The sequence below is a fragment of the Lutzomyia longipalpis genome, chromosome 1 (genome assembly GCF_024334085.1).
Source record: "Lutzomyia longipalpis isolate SR_M1_2022 chromosome 1, ASM2433408v1".
In the NCBI taxonomy this organism is placed as follows: Eukaryota; Metazoa; Arthropoda; class Insecta; order Diptera; family Psychodidae; genus Lutzomyia; species Lutzomyia longipalpis.
In genome coordinates this window covers 32810816-32831154 of record NC_074707.1, presented here as the reverse complement: position 1 = coordinate 32831154, position 20339 = coordinate 32810816, and the positions used below count along the sequence as shown (strand labels likewise).

The 20339-nt window shown below is 35.0% G+C and overlaps 1 protein-coding gene across 4 annotated transcripts in view; it reads left to right on the top strand.

Annotated features, from left to right (window-relative positions):
• LOC129785943 (protein winged eye) overlaps positions 1 to 20339 on the top strand; it is a 140002-nt gene that overhangs the window by 66172 nt on the left and 53491 nt on the right. For all 4 annotated transcript variants that reach the window (XM_055820617.1, XM_055820616.1, XM_055820615.1 and 1 more), the window contains exon 2: positions 5646 to 5897. The gene's annotated coding sequence lies outside the window, so the exon portion shown is untranslated. The remainder of the gene's footprint in view (positions 1 to 5645; positions 5898 to 20339) is intronic.

Genomic DNA, 20339 nt, shown 5'->3' with positions numbered 1-20339 from the left:
TTTATTGTGACACGCTATATTAGCATACTATATCGATATAGGGTAACTAAATCCGAAATAAATTCAAATAAGGAAAAGATTTTCGATTTTAACTATAGTTGGAAGGATCTTGACTTCAGTTACACAGTCCCTAGACAATTTAAGCATTTGGAATATGGAATTAGGAATTAGGAAATAAGAATTTGAAAAAATGTGTTGTTTTCTGAATTTCCAGGATAACCAAAATCGGATGAGTGGTTTGTTTTTAACATTCAATTAAAGAGAAAATTGCATTTTCTGCGAGGGTCTACCACATCAACAATCAAAAATCAGCCTCTTAACCGTTCTTGATCATCCTAGAAATTTTGGAAAGAGGAAGAGTGTATACCTCACAGATTTTTTTGTCAAAATCGGTTGGCAAAAAAACCAAGTAGAAGTGGTTTTGTCAGAAAAAAGCGTTTTTTCTGGAAAAGTTTACTTTGTCGCTTTTCCAATATTAATGCAATTATAATTTTTTGAATTTTCTATGTTCTAGACATTTCTGGAATTTCACTAAAAATCTGTATTATTATAGAGCATCGATATAATTTGTCTCAATCGATTCCACCCTACATTCATGAAAATATTGAAAAATTACTCTACATACATATCCGGTTTAAAAAGGAAATATAGGCAATAGTTATGTAGTCTTTGTAGTTAAATAAATTAGAAGTAAGACGACTAATAAAACTCATCAAACTGCTCAATAAACTAATCTTTAAAAATTAATTCCAAGCACGTTTGCTATCTTGTCTGTAAATCCATTTAAATATCATGCATTGCCTAAAGCTTCAAGCTTTAACTTTAAGTCCATAACTTTCCATTCCCTACATACGATCTCTTACTATATAAGCGGAACATTGAAATGAGAAAGAAAAGAGAACAAGGTAAAGAACTTGTTCTATGGCCACGGAATGAGAGGCTGGTCTAAGATCTCAAAGGCAACAAAAAAAATTGCCTTTCGAAGTAAAAAAAAAAGAATCAACATGAAGGTATATATGAATTGGAACTGAGAGCAAAAAGAAAGATCTGTGTGTACGGTGTAATTGTAAATTTACCATCTCACTACTAACCCGCAGTTGATAGACGTCGCTCGCCTTGATCTTGAATTTCCTCGACTTGCAAGTTTATTTTTGTACATTCTCCCATTTTATTATTCTCATTCATATTGTGGAGTGGTGGGTACTATATTTACATGCTTCTCCTTCTGCAGTTGTGTCGAAATATCACCGCGTGGGATGGACCGAAGTTGACTCTAGTGGACAGTGTAAGCTGGAATTGCTTTGCGCGGCATTTTCATCCAATATTAGAACGTTTAATTTTACTTTAATGCTAAATCTCATTGCTTTTGCCCTTTTCACAATTTAGCTCATTATATTGTCTTGTGCTAACCCAATACGTGAGATAATGAATCAAACGTAATTCACTCCACTGATTATATTTATCTCTCACGTTTGCTCATGCGAAATCGCTAAATTGCTGGTATAGGAGGAACAAAAAAGTGCTAAATGGCAATTGTAAGCCGAGAAAAGGAACATAAAATCATGTAAAGACTATTCCCAGTGATGAGGGAGGTGTACGACCAGACGCGGTGGGGTCTCCCGTTGTAATGTTAGTCTTAGTGTTTAGATACCAAGTGCTAGGCGTGAATGTCTGGCTGAAAGAAAAAGTAAAAATTATAAATAGGTGCAAGTTCGAGGAGGTATATTGTGGTGCTGTGAGATGAAAGGAAGAAAGAGTGTGGGTAAAAAAACCATCGTGGTAGATGGGGGAAGAAGAAACCCACGCAGAACCTCCACCTTTATCATCTTCCTTGGGGACTCCGTACTCGCTCTTGTAGCGTATTTTCAACAAATGACTTAGAGCAAAGCACGTTTCTCGCCATGACCGCTTTTACAAGATTTGGTGAGTTGAATTTGCTCGCAATGAAAGATTCAGAGATATAAATTTAATTGACTGACTGCAAAAAAAAATATAAAATGTTGTTAAAAAAGAAGATTTGAGGAAATTTAGAAGACGTTCTTTCGCTATTAAATCTGGTTTAGTCCATTTCTTTAACCAGGTTTAAGTTTTTAAAACTAGCTTTAGCTTTTGTCTGAATTTTTATTTTTTAATAGTCAGAGTCTTAAGGTTCAAAGATTAGATCAGGTTGAAACTGTATTTAATACAGTTTTGGAAGACTTTTACAATCCAGACAGTCAGGAACCGCTTCAGCCTAACTTTTCCTTAAAAGATTGACTTTAAAAAACTTAATCTTAGCTTAAAATACTAAATCCTGGTGTAAGAAAACCTAATTCTTGTCTAAAAACTTACTAGGCCTAGTCTAAAAAGCTAAGGCCTAACCTAAAGAATTGAAGCCTGATCCTAAAAACTTTAGGCTTACTTTAAAAAACTTGAACCTACCCTAGTAAACTAAGGCCTAACCAAAAAAAAACTAAACCCTGGTTTAAGAAAGCTTGAATTAAAAACTAATGCCTGGATTTAAATGCTAAATTAGATCGAGAAATATTTTCCTACATTATTGGTTTTCTTTGCCACAATTCTTGTTTAATATTTCAGTGTGTCTGTGGCATAACTCGCGATAGCTTGTCGTAAATTGATAAATTTTACCACGCTACAAAATATGTTCGTGTAGTTTTTGCAATTAGCTTAATCAGCTTTTTCTCTGCCTCCTCCCTAACGAACTTGTAATGTCGTAAGCTCAATTTATTCGTCAATTAAGTGAAGTAAATTAAAGCAGCAGACTACGGTACGAAAGATGATGCATCCCTCCCTAAACAATTCAAATCAGTTTTGAGTTTATATTTGATGGGCTCACGGACATAAAGTTTAATTAAATATCCCCTTATTTTCCGGCACGGAAAATTCCGATGAAATATTTTAATTCTCGAAGGTAGTTCGTAAATAGGGTAGGAAACTATTTCTGAAATTTCCACTATCACGTACATACTGGCAGACGGTGGTGTTCCATTGGAAATTGCTAAAGGGCAGAATGAGAGGGAAACTTTTGAAAAATATTACATAAAGCGAGAATTATGGGATCCCCCCTTGTGCCCACACCGCGCAGCATGTTCAGTGTAGTTTTGATATTTCAAAGTCACGCACATAGGGCGCCTCTGAAGCAAGCAGGCGCTCACCAACCAGCCCCCACCTCCCATGGGAAAATCGGAAAGACGGAGGGAGAAAAGCGGAAGGGAAAGTTGGGGACGACGTCGGAAAGTAAATCAAAACAAATTGCTATATCGTTTCAAGTTTTGCATGTGATTCTCAAAATAGTGATTTTTGGGTCACGCGCACCTATTCACTTTAGTTTCCCAACCTTTTCTTTCCTCTACATACATATGTGGCATTTCCTTTTGTGGCCCACGTTTCGGCATCAAAGGCGCACAGAATGCAATTGATTTGAGAACATGAAGCATGGTAAATTACGTTCTCACCATATAGGCAAGGGGACCTATCGTCATTAAATAAATTGGTATCGTCGTGCTTGACTCTCTGTGTCAAATTATTGAGACTTTCCCCAAGTCAGGCACACATGCAGTGTCACTAAATTCATTTGCACCACCCACCACCGGAAAAAGGGACCTTCTGTGCCACACATCTCAGAAATTCACAAAAACAACACTTTTCTATCACCCTCACATCTCTCTGGAAGATTTAATGCATAGAAGAAGAACACCCACGTGCTGAAACAGTGTTGCCTGTCAATCTTCAAAGGGGCTTTTTGGCAAATTAACTCAAAGGACCTCTGCACAGCCTATATATTAAAGATGCTAATTTTTAGTCTTCCTGTTCCTTTAACACATCAAAAGTTCTATGTGGGAATTAAAACTTTCCTTTAGACATTTCATTTAAAAATTTTAAAGAGAATCATAAATTTAAATTTTAGCAAAAAGGAGTTTAGTCACTATGTTGTATGGAAAAATTCCTCATTCGAGGATTAATTCAGATGCGGTTGATCTTAAGGATCAGAGAATTGTTAAGTAAATTCCCAAAGGAAATTTCCAAATTTCCACAGAAATCAATTAGGAAAAGTCAGCAAAGTTTTGCCCAAAACTGCATAAAATGACGTCACCATTCTATTTTTTTGTTTTTTTAAATGTTCCAGAATAGAACATCTGAAGGATTTTATTCAAACATTTTTTTTAAAAAATTAAGGAATACAAAATAGTTTTCCATTTTCTATTCAGAATTTATTATAAACCACGCCCTATATCTATCCAATTTTGATTTTTTACATGTGAAGCATATGCGTCAGTGCTGCAATTTGAAGGCTAAATTGAACGTTTAAAATTAGTTAGTCATTAAAATTAGGTACAACTAAATTCAGTTTTATATCAAGTCTTTCTCTAAAACAATCTTTTTGTTTTCTGTATTTTCTGTATATTAAACTTTATCATTAGTTTTTGTTTATAAAATAGCAATCATTATCTTCCTGTTTTTATAGACACTCTGACATTTTTACTTCAAAGTTTTTTTTATAAGATTACAATACAAACCCTATACCTTAAATTTAACATCAAACATGAGTTTTCCTAAAAAAAACTATATATAGGATCAACTAAACCATTTAACAGATGCCACTTAATGTCGTTTCCTCAAACTTATTAACTAACTACGAAGTAATTCATTGAGGTGGTTCCCATGGTAAAACTTGCCGACTGGAAGCACATAACGTGTATGTAATGGAAAAGCCGGGAAAGCGATTCATGTTGAAGTGAACTTTTTTATGTTGGTGTAGTTAGTAGATTGTCGCGACGTGCTGCCCAGAATGTTATTTTCTTTGTCTGACTGCGAGAAGGGAGGCATTTTCTATTATATATAGGCGAAAGTATATATCACACATTCTCTCTCCCCGCTCTATGGGGTGGAAATGTCTGCGAAAATCCCAGCGGAGGGTCTCTTGCAATTGGCGTGTGTATGTGTATGTGTGCTGGCTGAGGGTGAAAGTGGACATGGTCGGTCAGCAGCTGAGGGTGACTTGAGGAGGATATTACTTTGGCGGAGTATAGCACACAGACTGATGTGGAGAGATTTGAAGCCCACTTTCCTCGACACGGGGGTTGGGATGTTGTGTAGATTTCCGTGAAAATGTCCTCGGAGCGTATGGACAAAAGTACCTCCTGTTTGGATTGTCAACAATTCTGGGGGTTTTCATTAAATTTTCTACGATTAAGTATCCTCTCACATTTACCCACAAATATATACTGTGTTGTACACATTTAAACCACACACAACACTTCACCATACTTCCATGTTGATAACTTATAGTTTGGGGCAAATTTTCCGGGTGTATGATTGACGTTGCGACGGAATTTTCACATCGCTTTCCATTTTACCCATTGTGGCGGCAACTAGGGAGCGAAGCAACACCACGCTTAGCATCGTTGAGCGGGAAAGTGCCGGCAAAAAGCTTTAAAGCTTTAAAGTGTTGTGTATTGCTATATGGGAAAATGCTTTGGAGAGAGTCCGATGACTGTGAAAGTGATTGTGCTCCATTTCTCCGGGTAGAGAGAGCACTTTAAATGTGAAACCGGGAACAGAATAAACTCTTTTTGCCCCATTCCTCGTATATGGCTTTTGTTAATGAATTAATTATAGTGTTGTGTGTCTCATCTCATTTTCAGGTGGCTGACTACCCTTGTGCTGTGTGTGCTGTTTGTTTGAGAAGCAGAAACGCGGAGAAGGCTCCACAATAAACGATAAAAGAGTGTCCAAAGAAGAATTTTTTTCAAAGTCGTACTGTACATAACATTCTTTGAGGCGCGCGCAAAAAAAAACGAGAGAACTGAGCAAAAAAAAGCTCCGACATACCTGTAATTTGCACGCAATGGAAGAAAACGATTCGAGTGTAAAATGACGTGAAACATCTTCTAACTGTAAGTATTATTTAACGAAAAAGACTCAAATTTCTCATTTGATCTTCATATAAGCATCCCATAGCATCGCAAAAATGTTTGGAAATCTCATCGAAAGCCCATCATGAATCATGTCATCAAATCACATTCATTTTTGCAACCCTTTTAGCATTTCAAAATCAAAATTTCTACGACAGAATCTCACGGAATTTCCGTTTCTGTGTACATTTTTGCTTCTGGTTGCATACAAATGATTGAAAAAACATCCCAATATTGCATTCAATACCTTGTTGATTTGTAAGGTTGTATCCCACAACTTTTATATAGCAGCTTATAAGAGTTTTTCGTGGTAGTAGTGGATGAAAATGAAAGAACCTCCTTATGTTATGAACTATGACAATGTCTCGGGATACAGAGAGGAAAAGAAGAGATGAATTGTGAAAAAAGAAGACGAAATTCTTTCCTGTTTGAAATATCGTGCCAAACATACCAAAAGTCTCTTCTGGTTGTCCCAACTATATACACACAAAATATATCCATGAGAGATTGCATGGAAACTATTTTTCAAAATTCTTTATTTACAAGAACTTAATCAGAAAAAATTAAAAGTTATTTGTTATTTATTTGTTTATTTAAATTAATAATAGAGAATATTAGGTTTCAGTTAGTCCCGTCATATTTTGGGAAAAGCTTTATTGAAAGTTCCCAAAAATCTCATTTCCGTTAAACACTAATTACGAATATTGAAGAAATGAAAATAATTTTATTCAAGTTAACTAACTTGCTCCTAACTACCCCTTATTGAAGCGAAAAATACGGGTAATTTGTCAATCTAAATTTACAAACTACAGAACAATTTTAATTTCCAATTATATGCTTCATTACATCACGATTCAAACAACGAGTGAGTGGAAATTATTTCTCTTACTTAAAGAATTGAATGCAATAATTTACTTAGAGTGGACGAATTGAAACAGAAAATTTGATTTAATTTTTCGTACCTATGTGGAGTACTGTATATAAAAAAGGATAAAAATTATGAGAAAATTAGGAAAATCTGCTTTCAGACTTTTAGGTCTTTGCTAGAACGTAAGGACTTAAAACAAAACTTTGAGCACTGATATAAAGTAATTCAGAAATTGGGACTCTTTTTTTCAATTATGAAAATTTAACGAAATTCTTACCCAGAATCGGTAATCGTATGATTTAGGTAAAACGGTCTAATTCCAATCTATGTCAAATTCAGATCGTCCCATTATCTTTAAATTAATCAAATATATTTAAAGATAAGAAACGTTTTGTAAAAAGTTCCAGTTTAATTTCTTTTAACGTTTGACGTTCCTTTCCTAACATTTAATATTTTAAAATCATAGCTACAGACAGTTTCACATTTTAAAGACCTTAAATACGCAAATTCCAAGGCCGTAAATTTACAACAAATTCCCTATTTAAGGCTTCGTATATTAAAGCGTAAATTGTGGTACCCCCAAGTGCCTATTGAGCAGTGAAAAGTTCCATCTTCAGCAGAATGGCATTTAATTTTTCAGGCGAACAGATTTTTACTGCAAATTTACACAATGTGCTAAATTTGTTGTCGCAGAGTGAAGTGAAATAATTTTCACGACAATTTGCCTCTGGTTCAATTAGAGTACCAGCACTTGAAATGGCAATTAAAAGTTGGTGGTTTTTTACAACCAAAGTGGATATACCATTGAAAGAAAATCAGCTGACTTTTTCACTTTTTCCCCGTTGGTCTTTGACACGTTGTGTAGCAAAAATTGAAAAACTTATTTAAAGAAAAATTTTCCTTAATTATTCTAGAATTTAAAATGAAGAAAAATCTTTGCAAAATAAGGAAAATTTGATACAATATCAATTTTATTTTATGGAAACTTTTGAATTAAAAACTTTTTACTACACTAAAAAATTGTTCAGTGAATTTCAATATAGCGCTGATGAGAATTCACATAAATTTCCAATGGTTTGGGTGATTGATTTCTGCACGAATGGAAATAAATTTAACTTTGTGAAATTCATTGATTTCAGCCTTTTGCAAATGAGTTTCATCGATGAGATTCACATTTCTTCTTTTCCCATTTTGTGAAAAACAGTTTTTGAAATTTTGTTTTTAATTAAAACTGCTTGTTTGGAACACTACAAAATAATCCATTTTCATGTGATCTGAGAAAGAGAGGAAATATCTTCGTGTTATGCTGATCACCCTCCTGGTTGACATCGTTTTATTATAGTCAACACTGAAAAGCACTTTACGCACCAAATATATACGGAAAAAAATAACCAAAGTGGTACGAGGAGTGGCAAAGAACAAGAACCACATGTCCTTTTCTGCTAACTAGAAGTTGAAAATGTGAGATTTCGCAATAGAGATAGCATCACAAATTCGTGGAAGTTTCACTGAACAGATGATGTTGAAAAATATTTTGCCATTAGAAGGCTTTTTATGTTTTCTTTTGCATACAAAGGCACACAACGATGAGGTTTTTGTGTGGTTTAGGGAAAATTAGAAATGATCGTGTGTTCTTCCATCAAAATGCATTAATGTTTTGTTGGGAAAATTAATTTTTCGTGTGTGTCTACCGCAGTACATTTGTTTGCTTTTGATTAGGTGAATTGTATGCGTGATATCTGATACCTCTTCCCGTGATATAAAAATGTCAATTTAACGACTTCTTATCGAGATTGTGTTGCGTCTGTCGGACAAAAACATGCTGAGCGTACAAGATATTGCTGTTGAGTTTATTTAAATACAGTAGGGATCCGGAGTATAACATTTATCGGTGCAAACGCTAAGATTTGTATAAGGTGAACCAAAAGTTAATGCTAATCATGTTTGGCCGTATGTATCATTTGACTGGACTAAGATATCTGAATGCTGTAAAATGCAAAACAGAAACATTTTCAATGATTTTCCTTTGCTTCGAATTTTTAAGACGATGAGTCAAAAATTCTATCAGCTAGACCTATAAACGTTAAAAAGTACTTTTATCATCTCTGAAGATTTCTGTATCAATTCTTTATTTTCTTTTTTTTGTCATTTGAATAAAAGGTTAAGCATTGTATGTGCTGACAATTATATCCTTCAAATGAGCGCCACGTTCCGCGATACATATTTCGGCTCAACGGGCTCAACTGTAGGTATGCTGCATAATACGAGCCAAAACATTAGGGCGTAGATTCTGATCTGAAACGCAGCGTTTTTCCACGATTTTCTTCACGTTTTTTCTCCACTTTTGTGAATGTGTGTATCTCATAGCACATACATTCACAAAAGTGGAGAAAAATTGTGGCGAAAGGCGACGTTTCAGTTCAGAATCTACCCATAGGAGTCAGCTTGAAGACTTCATCATGATGTTAGTCTTAAATTTCAGTAGAGTTTGTGATTCTTGATGCGATTTCCAGTCACCTAATAAAAAGTCTGGTGTCGTAAAGTCTGGTATCCAGCCCAACTAAGGGATTTTTCCACAACTGGAAAATACTTCTTTCAAATACGTTTAATTAACAAGCAGTGTGCGCCGGTGCCCCATCTTGTTGAAAGTATACAATGTCTTCTCTTCTTATATCGCTTAAATTCAAGTAAGGGATGAAACCTGTATACTCAGTTCTCTGGCGTTTTCAGGTGCTTAAAAATCTATCTACTTGAAAGTATCTGTGTTATTGGGCCTAATTCAGCGACCAAGAAACCCTTGAAATCTTTAAATTTTGTACTGAAATTTCAAGATTTCAAGCGAATTTCAAGGGTTTCTTGGTCGCTGAATAAGACCCATTATTTCGACTTGAAGTGACAAGAAACAGCCGTGAAAATAAAGGGAAAACTTCTCTCACAGTGAGAAAATTTAATAAATACGTAGAGAAAAAACTTGCTAGATTCAAATTTAACTAGTACATTTATTTTGACTCATTTATTAAGCGATCTGCTCACAAGTACAATAAGCTTTCTGGTACTCATAAGAAGAATCAGACTGTCGTAAAATAACCTGAATTAGTCTAACATTTTATAGAGAAGATCTCAATTTTGTTGGCAAAGACTCACATTAGGACCATCCAAAACTACGGAGTCCTACTGTACGAAATTTCCGCATTAAAGTACATAAGCAAGTGCATTTTGTGATTTTATATAGAGTCGCATTTGAAAATAATAGTTTTTCCTTTCGTAATTCTTACTATCTTTATTCTCTATTTTTTTGACCTGTTAAACCTCCATCCAAGCATTTTGACTGTTCCGTCGTAGCGGTCAAAAGAATTTAAAGAACTTGAGTATCGTGTTTACCTCTCGTGGGAAAGCGTGTATTTGACAACAAAATAATTATTTTTATGGCCACGAAAGAGTGCCAAAACACTGTGTGGAATATAGCGCAGTGTTGTGTTTTTCACTTAATATCTACACACCATATAATGTGGTTATGTACACTTATAAAATTATAGTTTAGAGACTATGTAAATAAAGCCACATAAATGTGCGTTCCGGAGTGTTGAGGTAAATATATCTGGGTGGATGTGGTATTTTAGCCGATATGGTCAAAAGTTTATTGCTCGGCAGTTCTTTTGGGTTTCCCTGCGCCCAGATTAAATTCCATTTGCGGCGCGGGAGGGGAACTTTTTGGCATTTTCAGTGTTTCACAAATGCGGGATTTTAGCTTCGGATGAACTCTTTTGGGAAGACTGTGAAGCATGCCAGGGCAAAACTATCATTATAGTCGTGATGAATTTGTGGTGGTTTTTAATTGCTAAGCATGGGGCAACATGTTTGCAAACTATTGTATTCATTACATAGACTGAAAGTTTAATATTCTTCGTGAATAAATATGCAATTTTGTTGCATACATACATCGTATTTTGCTCCCATCTAACTCCATCTCGGAATGTGTCCAAGGGGAGAGATTTATCAAGTTAAAATGAATGAAAAATTCCGCCCATTTTTTGCGTTGAATACAAACGACGCTTTTCACTCTTTCGACGGTTTATGCATTTTAACGGAGAATATTATTTAAAAAAAAACTGATCTGTTTTATTTATTTATTTTTTTTCATGAAACATTCTCCATCTCCAGGGTGTAAAATTTACGAGACGACATTATTGAAATTTCCCCAACACGCATTTCTTTTATAGCTACCGAACATGCCGCCACAATTCAGTGGGAGGGAGGGTGAAGTAGTGAAAAGTGAATTTAAGTCGTCTGACGAAAATTGAATCAATTCTCTAAAAGCTTCCAAAGGAGTTAATTAAAATTTATAAGTTTTCCTCCTATACTGCAACTAATTTGTATTCCATACCAGGTATCCAATGTCGATCGAGAGAGCTACTAATTTAGATGTACATAGTTTACCTATTTTATCATTTTGTATACAATTCCCGAGTCACACGTATGGAAATCCCGTGACAAAATTAGTTCTGAACTTTTGGGGGTGGAGGTTCAGCAAGGGGTTGATAAGCTAAAGAAGTGCGTACATTTTGCCTCCGGAATTTGTGTTTGAAATCTTTTAAATACGATTTTAACCATTACATATTATTAGAACATTTTTTCATATTATTAGAACATTTTTAAGAAGTAGTTATTGGATGAAAAGGGTTACGAACCTGGAGAGACACACAGCGTTTATATGGCCCCACACATGTGGCAATGAACAATTAATATTTGCAGTGGACTGTATTTAATAAAAAACTTTTAAATTAATTTTAATTTTTGCACGCACGTTTTTATTTTCACCCGAACTTTTGACAACTCTTTCAATTCTCTCCCTTTTTCCGGCCACGTCATCCAGAGCTTTTTATAGGAAAAAATCTCGGAGACGTGTGCCGGCGAAACTTACAAAGCGGCGTCAACAGTAGTACGAATGAAAATTCATTTTATAATCAAACCCAGCTAAATCTTTTCCCGGTTTATCTCTTCTCATCCATGCATCAGAATAAGCGAGAAGAGTTAAGCCGGGAAGAGATTGAAAGAAAATGATTTTTTTTTGTAAAACCAATTTGCAACTATCTTTTGCTGACTAGTAGAATCCTTCGCTAAAAATTTGCTATCTTTAATTTTTTGCAATTATTTTCACCTTAAGAACCGAAATATCCGGAAGATTTAGAATCGCCGTTCGATTTATCAGCTTTCTGCGCGAGAAAATTCCTTTTTTCGTGGAATTCAAAGAATTTCGTCTGGAATATCTCCTTAGTGGTTTTGCACCTCTTAATATGTATTAATACGTAAAATAACGCTTTTGGTAACTTTCGGACCAGGTTTTGGTTTTCTTAACTTACAAAGATCAGGGTTTCTTTTACGTTCAGTCCTATGAATGTTATATTCTAATCAGTCAAATTACTAACTCAGAAAATAAACAATCTACAAGACAATCTTTCATTAAAAAATAAAACCCTTCATGGTTAAATTTTAACCTTCTTGTAAACAGAAGGAAACCGTTTAATAAAAAATAATCCTTACCTATAAATCCATTTTGTAGATAAATTGTGAGCTTTTGGGGTTTCATCATCAACTTCACCAGAACTTGTATTGCTGCAAAACTTCTATATAATCATGATAGTTTTTTCCGCAAAAATAACAAATTACATTAATGATAAGCCCCTTAAAAATTAGCAACAATAAGGGCGGTAGTTGAGTACGCGGGAACCAATAGTAATTGATGCTGATAATTACTCGAAATATATTATTGAGTTAAGCCCCATAATGTGTGTTCGTGAAAGGGGGCTCCTATTAATCAAGCTATTTGTATTCTCACGGCTCTTTCTTACTTAATTCCTGTGGATTCCACCCAAAACGATTACAATTGCCGCTGAAAGAGCTATCCCATGTAATTATGGCGCGTAATGCTTATGACAAGAGTCGAATTGCGGAAAAAATTGGATTGCGAGGGAAGGATTTTGTATTGATTTTTGTCCATACTGGAGTAGAAGAAGGGGTTAGGGTTGGGGGGTGTGGGTGAAACCACAGCGAAATTTTCCCCTTTTAAATATTCTCACAGTGAAATGAAGCAAAAGTCAAATAATGACTCTCTCCTTTATCTCACTGCTGCTGCTCTCTAACCATCCCTGTGGCACCCCTTTACTGCTCGAAAATCGTGGTGTGCGTCCTTCTGGCGTAAATATAGATATGTATTATGTACATAGGTATGTACGTATTCAGTACGTAGATGGTAATCCGGAAAAGACCTTTCATCGGTATTCCTCCTCGATAAATGACGTACATGAAGCCAATATCGGTGTTGCACATTTTATTTACACATCAATAGACGATGAGAATTATCCCCAGTCTGTGTACACTATGTACCCATTTACCACCCCCATCAATCGCATACGGGGAATCTTCTATCTTAAGGGGCCAATTGCTTAATATCTCAAATGTAGAATGGCACCCAACATCTATTCGTTTAATTAGCGCTTAAATTAAACTATCAAGATGAGAGAGTGGATGAGAAATTTATTGAATTCCCAGCACATAATTTAATATTCCTCCTCGTGTTGGAAATCTTCCTGCCACACAGAGATCAATTGGGGGTGAATCTTAATCATGACACAATTGTCATAGAGTCTGGGAAATCAAATTCACGCATCATTGCAAATTTATACTGTGTGTGAGAGCTGTGTTTTGGCCAGATGAAAGAGGTGGAGCTCGTGTGAAAGACCAAATAGGGCGTCAAATGGGGGAGATTTGGAATAACAGAGAGAAACTCCTTTTGATTGTTTGGAATATTTCAAGTCATTTATCATCCAGGATGTGTACAAATTAAATGCCACCCTCATATTCAGAGGGAACTTAAATTTTCTCAATAATACAATTTTCCCTAATTATACTCTATTTTTCAACGAACAACTTCCCAATATATTTGCCCAAAATGGCACCATTTCACTTTGAATTTTCTCCCTTCATTTCCTCCAGTTCACCCCTTGTTTTTCCTCCTTCGGGATCTGTGAGGAAAATTTCTAATGAAGTTCAATTTTTTAATATAAATGCAAAATGTTTTAGAGTTCGTGCTTTTCATATTCTATCAAAATCAATTCATAGGGTTCAAGTTCTTTAAGGAAATTCTTTTTAAAGAAGCTCCAATGTAATAAAATTTAAAACGTGATGGTGCATTTTATTTCTTTTTAAATACCTGCGTAATTGAATGAAAACTGTGCGGTTAGATTGTTAAAGCTTGGTAAGGTACTGACGATTAAAAAAAATTGCAATTTCCTGCAGCAATTTTTCAAAGTTGATGCATCTAATTTGAGAAATTATAAAACCACAAAATTGCTAATTTGCTGCGAGACTTCATTGTTGATTCATTAATTTATCGTGAAAAGTGAATCACAATTATTCGCTTCATCGGGGGAAAATGTTTACAATTATGTTTTTACTATGAATTTTTAAAGATTATTTATTTAATTATCATGCAATGCAAATACATACAAATATCTTACCCTTTTGCTTAGCAATCTTTTATTATCTTTTATTTATTTTCTTTCTTTTTTTTAAGAATTTAAAGTGATAAAATTAATTCCTTTATGGCAGTTATAGAGGAGTATATTCATTTTGAGGTTCTCCTAGCTTTGAAGCATATGCTTCGTACGTAAACAATATTTTAGGAAGACATAAAATCTTCTAGATAAGAGTAAAAGTTCTATTGTTCCCAACCTGCGTTAAAATGAAAGGTTGAGCTTTAATTGAAGTTGCATACATATGCATGAAGCAAAAGCATCTGTGCTCATTTGATAATTTTTATCAAATGAAATGAAATCATAAACAGAAATGAATCAGTAAACTGAAGAAAAATTTCAAATTATTTCCTTAAATACAATAACAATGAACTTAAGTTTTCTTTGTGCATTGAGCATATGCGTCAGGCGTCAGTGCGTTTATAGGAAAATATTTCAAAGATTTTTCCAATTGTGTTTGTATTTGAGAAAGAAAAAAATTCAAAAACCCTAAAATGAATAAACTCCTTTTCAGTACTATTTAGTTGAAAATGTGTTGAATTATCTGGCTGAAAATTCAAATCTCATTTTATTTATTCAGGCTTTCCAAAGACAAATATACAAATGTTGGTTGTTTACAGTGTCTCCCATTGCTTTATTGCACATCTCTGGAAATCCCAAAGTTCCCCCCTCAGCATCATTTGCCATGGCAGTTCACCACTCCATGTTGCTCCTCTACTTTGGCATTTGCTACCACGCACCCGCAGGAGTAGGAGGTCGTCTCCTCCAACGAGCTCCTCAGCGTGCAACACTGTCATCATTGATTAATTAGTTTTATGCTCATGATGCTTCTCGAAATGATTCCCAAATGGCGTGTGGTTCTCAGCTTGTCTTCGTCTTCTTCTTTTCACTCATTAAATCAACTTATGAGCTCACATTGCATTTTTCCGGGGCTACAATTGCTCGAACAACGCAATAAGTGCATTAATTTAGCGCAAATGTAGCGCCATAAAATCCCGATAAGATCATTTTTGTATGACTTTTATGAGATATAGTAAGTTGAGTATGTAGAGAAAATCTTACCCATACGGTGTTCTGCACCAACTAATGTATCGAAGCTGGGTGCGAATGATGGGTTTGTAATTCTCACCACGAGTAATTTTGGTGTTGTGGTTTTCGTCCCTTTTCAATTGATATTCTTCGGTGGGGGAGTGAGAGGTTTCTTTGGGATCTTGCAAGTGTATAAAGCTCTCCGCAAGAAGGGCAATTTCCAACACACAAAGACCTCATCAATCGCCCTCCCATCGACAAAACCCAAAAGTGATGGGTAATCTTCTCGTGGAATTGCATTTGGGTCAGAAGCAAATTCCTTCTTGACTCCATCTCATCAACACTCACCTTCGTATATCTCTTATGTCCATCTCATTTGAATAAGAAATTGATTTTAGTTGTTAATTTAGTATTTCACGCAGTATTTTTTAGCCAATTTCTATTGATTCATTTGAGATTTCATCTCCTTTCTTTTTGCCCTAACCCAGGCTAACATCAATAAATAGCCAGATTGGGAAAGCAAGCGGAGGATTAAGAGAATTTGGGATAGCTCACAGGAAGAAAATCAACCGATTTTGTGTCTTAAAATATACACGATGCTAACCCACATTTGATATTTTATTCATCTTACGGCGTTTTTCACTTTCGGCATATTATCCTGCCTACAATATTTAAACCATATATACAATGCGCCGCTGTTATCAATAATAAACAAGTAAAGGTATTCCTATATAGGTTATCATTATCTACATCGATTTAGACATAGCATTGCCCATCACTTCCCAAACATTAATGCTGAAAGTCAGCTTATGTTACGATGGAATGCATTAAAAGTAGGTTATTTTGAAGAAAATAAATCTTGAAAGAAAAAGGAGTTTATTCATTCAGAGGCTGTTACTACGTAATTGGAAAATGGACAAATAGTTTTTTTTTAAATTTTTATTTGTGATTGAAAGGTATTACAGTCACCTAAAAGATATCAAAATTTGATGTAAATAGATAATTAAATTTTAAAAATATTTGAATTCGAAATTTACAAAAATTTTGTTTTTGTCATAACGGGTTTTGTAGTAATTTCTCGAGATTGCAATGTTCTAAACTTATTTAAAATTTGCTTACCCTTTTATTTTCACCTAATTTGTTAAAAATCTGACTTGTAGAACCAACTTTAGAAAATTGATCTCCAAAATCAATAAACGCATTTTCGGGATATTGGCCCTTATTCAGCGACCAAGAAACCCTTGAAATTCGCTTGAAATCTTGAAATTTCAGTACAAAATTTAAAGATTTCAAGGGTTTCTTGGTCGCTGAATTAAGCCCATTATCGAAAAATAATCGAAAAATTGTTTTTGATTTTAGGCCCCCTAGCGGTCACTTTTGATACTTCCAATTTTTTTAGTCAGTCGTTGGGCTGCTTGAGATCTTTCATTTGAATCCGATTACATTACAATCAGTCAAGCCGTTTTCGGGTTATGTTTGATTTTCGATTAAACAACCTCAAAATGAGTAAACTCCTTTTGTAAGAAGAAGAACAAGATTCCCCTAAAACCATTTTTTATTGTAATTAAGTGAAGGCCATTTGAAGAAATACAAAAAAGGAAAATTAATATAAGAACGGAAAAGAATAATGTCCCAGCCAATCAGTAGCAAACGGTTGCAAGAGAAGAAAAATAATAAGAAGCCAATCTCCCAATGATCGGAACGCACGGGGCTGGTGTGCACGAAATGCAGAAAAAGATGCGAATGAGTTGAAAATAAAAAAAGATAAACGAAAACATTCGGAATTGATGATTCCTCGTTGTTTTTTTCTTCTTCTTTTATTGTTCCACCCTGCCCATTTCCATTCTCTCTTTCGGTGCAGGAACTATTCCCCAAAAGTCATCATTTGTATTCCTTTTGCATCTTTCAGCATTCCATCTCCTTTTTCAAATATTATTGCATTTTATTTCACGTAATAATTATGAAATCTCTTTGGAGGCAATTTTTACCTTTTTAACGTGTTCGGCATTTTCGTTCAGCCATTTCCTTCCTCCCCATTTATAGACTTACCGCATGGACATAAAATTGAAAATTTTTGGTTCGTCTTTGGGAATATATATTGATGCCATATCGATGGACGTCTCTGAGGAATTCCATGGGGAATTTCTTGGTTTCTTCCTTGGCTTTGTTGTGTTCAATTTGCTATGGTGAATTTTCGTCAAAATTACAGGCTCAAGACTTCTTCTAATTGCATTTTATATGAGAGGGGGTGGATGAGTAATTGCAAATGGGCCAATGTGACCTAATCCATTGGCTCTCTGACTCTAATGTTACATAGCACACGAATTGACCCTTATCCTGTCGTCTTAGCATAATTCTCTGTGGGACATGCGATAGGGATTAAGTAGATGCGACGACTCCCATTCTTCGCTCATGCTCATCACAATCTTCAATCAAATTATTGCATCCAGAGGGAATGATGTGTTCCCATCGTATTGTAAAAGTGAGAAAAACTCTATAGTCATCTTTTTAGCATTTAAATCTTAATATAAAAACACTTTTATGGCTTGATTTTTTTCTCTCGCTCTTACACGAACATCAAGAAACATTACTTTCAAAGGCGCATCAGGTACCGAAAAGAACTTCTTTGCCGTTGTGAAGCATTCGCCATCATCATCATAAAAGAGCCCAAGCCTTCCGAGAAAAATATATTAGTTGAAGAATCACCTCGTCTATTTTTTTTTCCACCAAACATCCATCTCTCTCTTTCTCGTGCATCATACACCTTTCGTACGTTACATGCAGGTATTGTGCCGCGTCAAGTAATGAGAGTGCTAGGAAGGTGTGTAAGGAGAAAAAAAGTTCGACCGACGTGAAAAAAAGAGAAAGAAGAAAAATAATAAAATTAAATATTTATTTTGTAGACAACAAAATGATTTTTTTGTTCTTTTGCCTCCCAAATTGACATACACGTGATAATGAGTAGAGTATGAGAGACCCACCTTCGCAGTGAGTGGTCTTGAGTTTGTTTAGCATTTCGCTCACGATTTGCCTTCAATATCTTTTTGATAGATTACCGAGGAGAGATGTAAAAAAAATAGACTGATTTTCATACACATTTTTGCAATATAAAATCGGATTTGAGTTCAGTTAGATAGTAAAGGAGTTTATACACAACTGTTGTAGTTATCAGGAATTTCTAATGGAGATCTTTTTGCATGGTCTCCTTTTCTAAAATAATATTTCCAAAAAGAAGACCATGCAGAAAGGATCTTAATTACAACTTCTTCTTGTTTCGCCCTCGAAAAAATTAAAAGAAAATGTTACATAAATAAAATTATTGATTCGTATTATCTACTATTATTTACTCACCTGCGGCTTTTGAGTAAACTCTAGTTGTTTTTAATTGTATTCGCCGAATCTTTCCTAAATTTCATTTCTTTTCGTGGAATTGATTTTTGCTGCAATCTTTTTCTGATATTGTCACAAAAAATGAAATTTCCTTTTTGGACTATTATCAATAACTGCGCGATATTGGGTTAAAAAAAACAATATTTCGTCAAAAAAGTAGGTATAACCGCATAAAACTCATTTATTTAATGACTCTAAAAGGGAATTTACTGATTTATCAAAAAAAAAAAAAAAACGGGTCCTATTCTGCGACCAAGAAATCTTTGAAATTTCAAGAATTTGTTTTGAAATTTATAAAGTTTCAAGGATTTCTTGGTCGCAGAATACGACCAAACTTTGTGAAATTCTTTAAAATACTTTTACGGGAAAAGGAGCATATATCCGACTCATCTTTTCCGATTCGCATTATTTTAAGATTTTCAATCGGGACTGGCCATGTCGCTATCACTCTCACCTCATATCCTCCCGATGCCAACAATTTCAGTATCGGGCATTGCTTAAAGAGTTAAAGAAAATTTTCATTCAAATTACATTTTATATAATGTTTTTCCAGGACTTACTTTTCCACTTCGCATCTTGATTCACTTTTGATTTTGAGGTTATAAAATGAAAAATTAGGGAGCCCCAAATCTAACTATCTTTTCAAATCACAGGCGTCAAACTACAAATAAGGTAATTCAAAATATGGGAGACCGGGTCTAATTAACTCAATTTGAATAAATCCTTATCGGTAGGACCTCCAAGAGACTTTTTCTCTATAGGCCATTCTAAATAGAAAATTTCCTGCAACATAAACTTGAATATTTCATGCATATGAAGAGACAAAAAATCATAACAGTGACGTCATTGCTTGCATTTTTGGGAAAATCTTTGCCAGCCTTATTTCCGGCTGATCCCTGTGAAAAATGATTTTTTTTTGCATTTTTAGCTGTGTTTCTTTCAGACACAGCTTTTGTGTACCGAGCAAAATCGAAAGTCGTCAGATCGGGCTCAAACTTGGGATGAGCACGAATTAGGGTCCCCACATTCCAAAAAACGTATGCGCCAAAAAAAAATTTTTTCCGGCCGGCCGGCCGGCCGGAGTACAACGCTAATTTGCGAGAGAACGGTAATAGATAGAGACTTGCGGTAAACGGCAAAGTTTAAATATCGACTGGAAGACGTCCGATTATGAGGTCAAATCCACCCCCCCACCGCCCCGTCCGCCATTTTGAATAACCTCAAAATTTTGTTTTCGCTATATCTCAGCCGCTATTATAGCTAGAGGTCTGAAATTTTGATATGTTGTAGGGGCCATCAAGAGCTTTCCAACGATACCTCATTTTCGAAAATCGGTCAAGCCGTTTAGTCAATATGGCCGCCACAATTTTTCATCGAAAATCGACCATAACTCGAAAACGGCTTGACCGATTTTGATCAACCCGGGGTCAAATGAAAGATCTCAACAAACCCTACAACTCTCTAAAACATCCGAAGTTTCAAAAGTGACCGCTAGGGGGCCAAAAATCAAAAACAAAATTTTCGATGAGTTTTCGATGAATATCTCGAAAACGACGACATAAATTTTTTTCATTTTTTGATATGTTGTAGCTGACCATATTATCA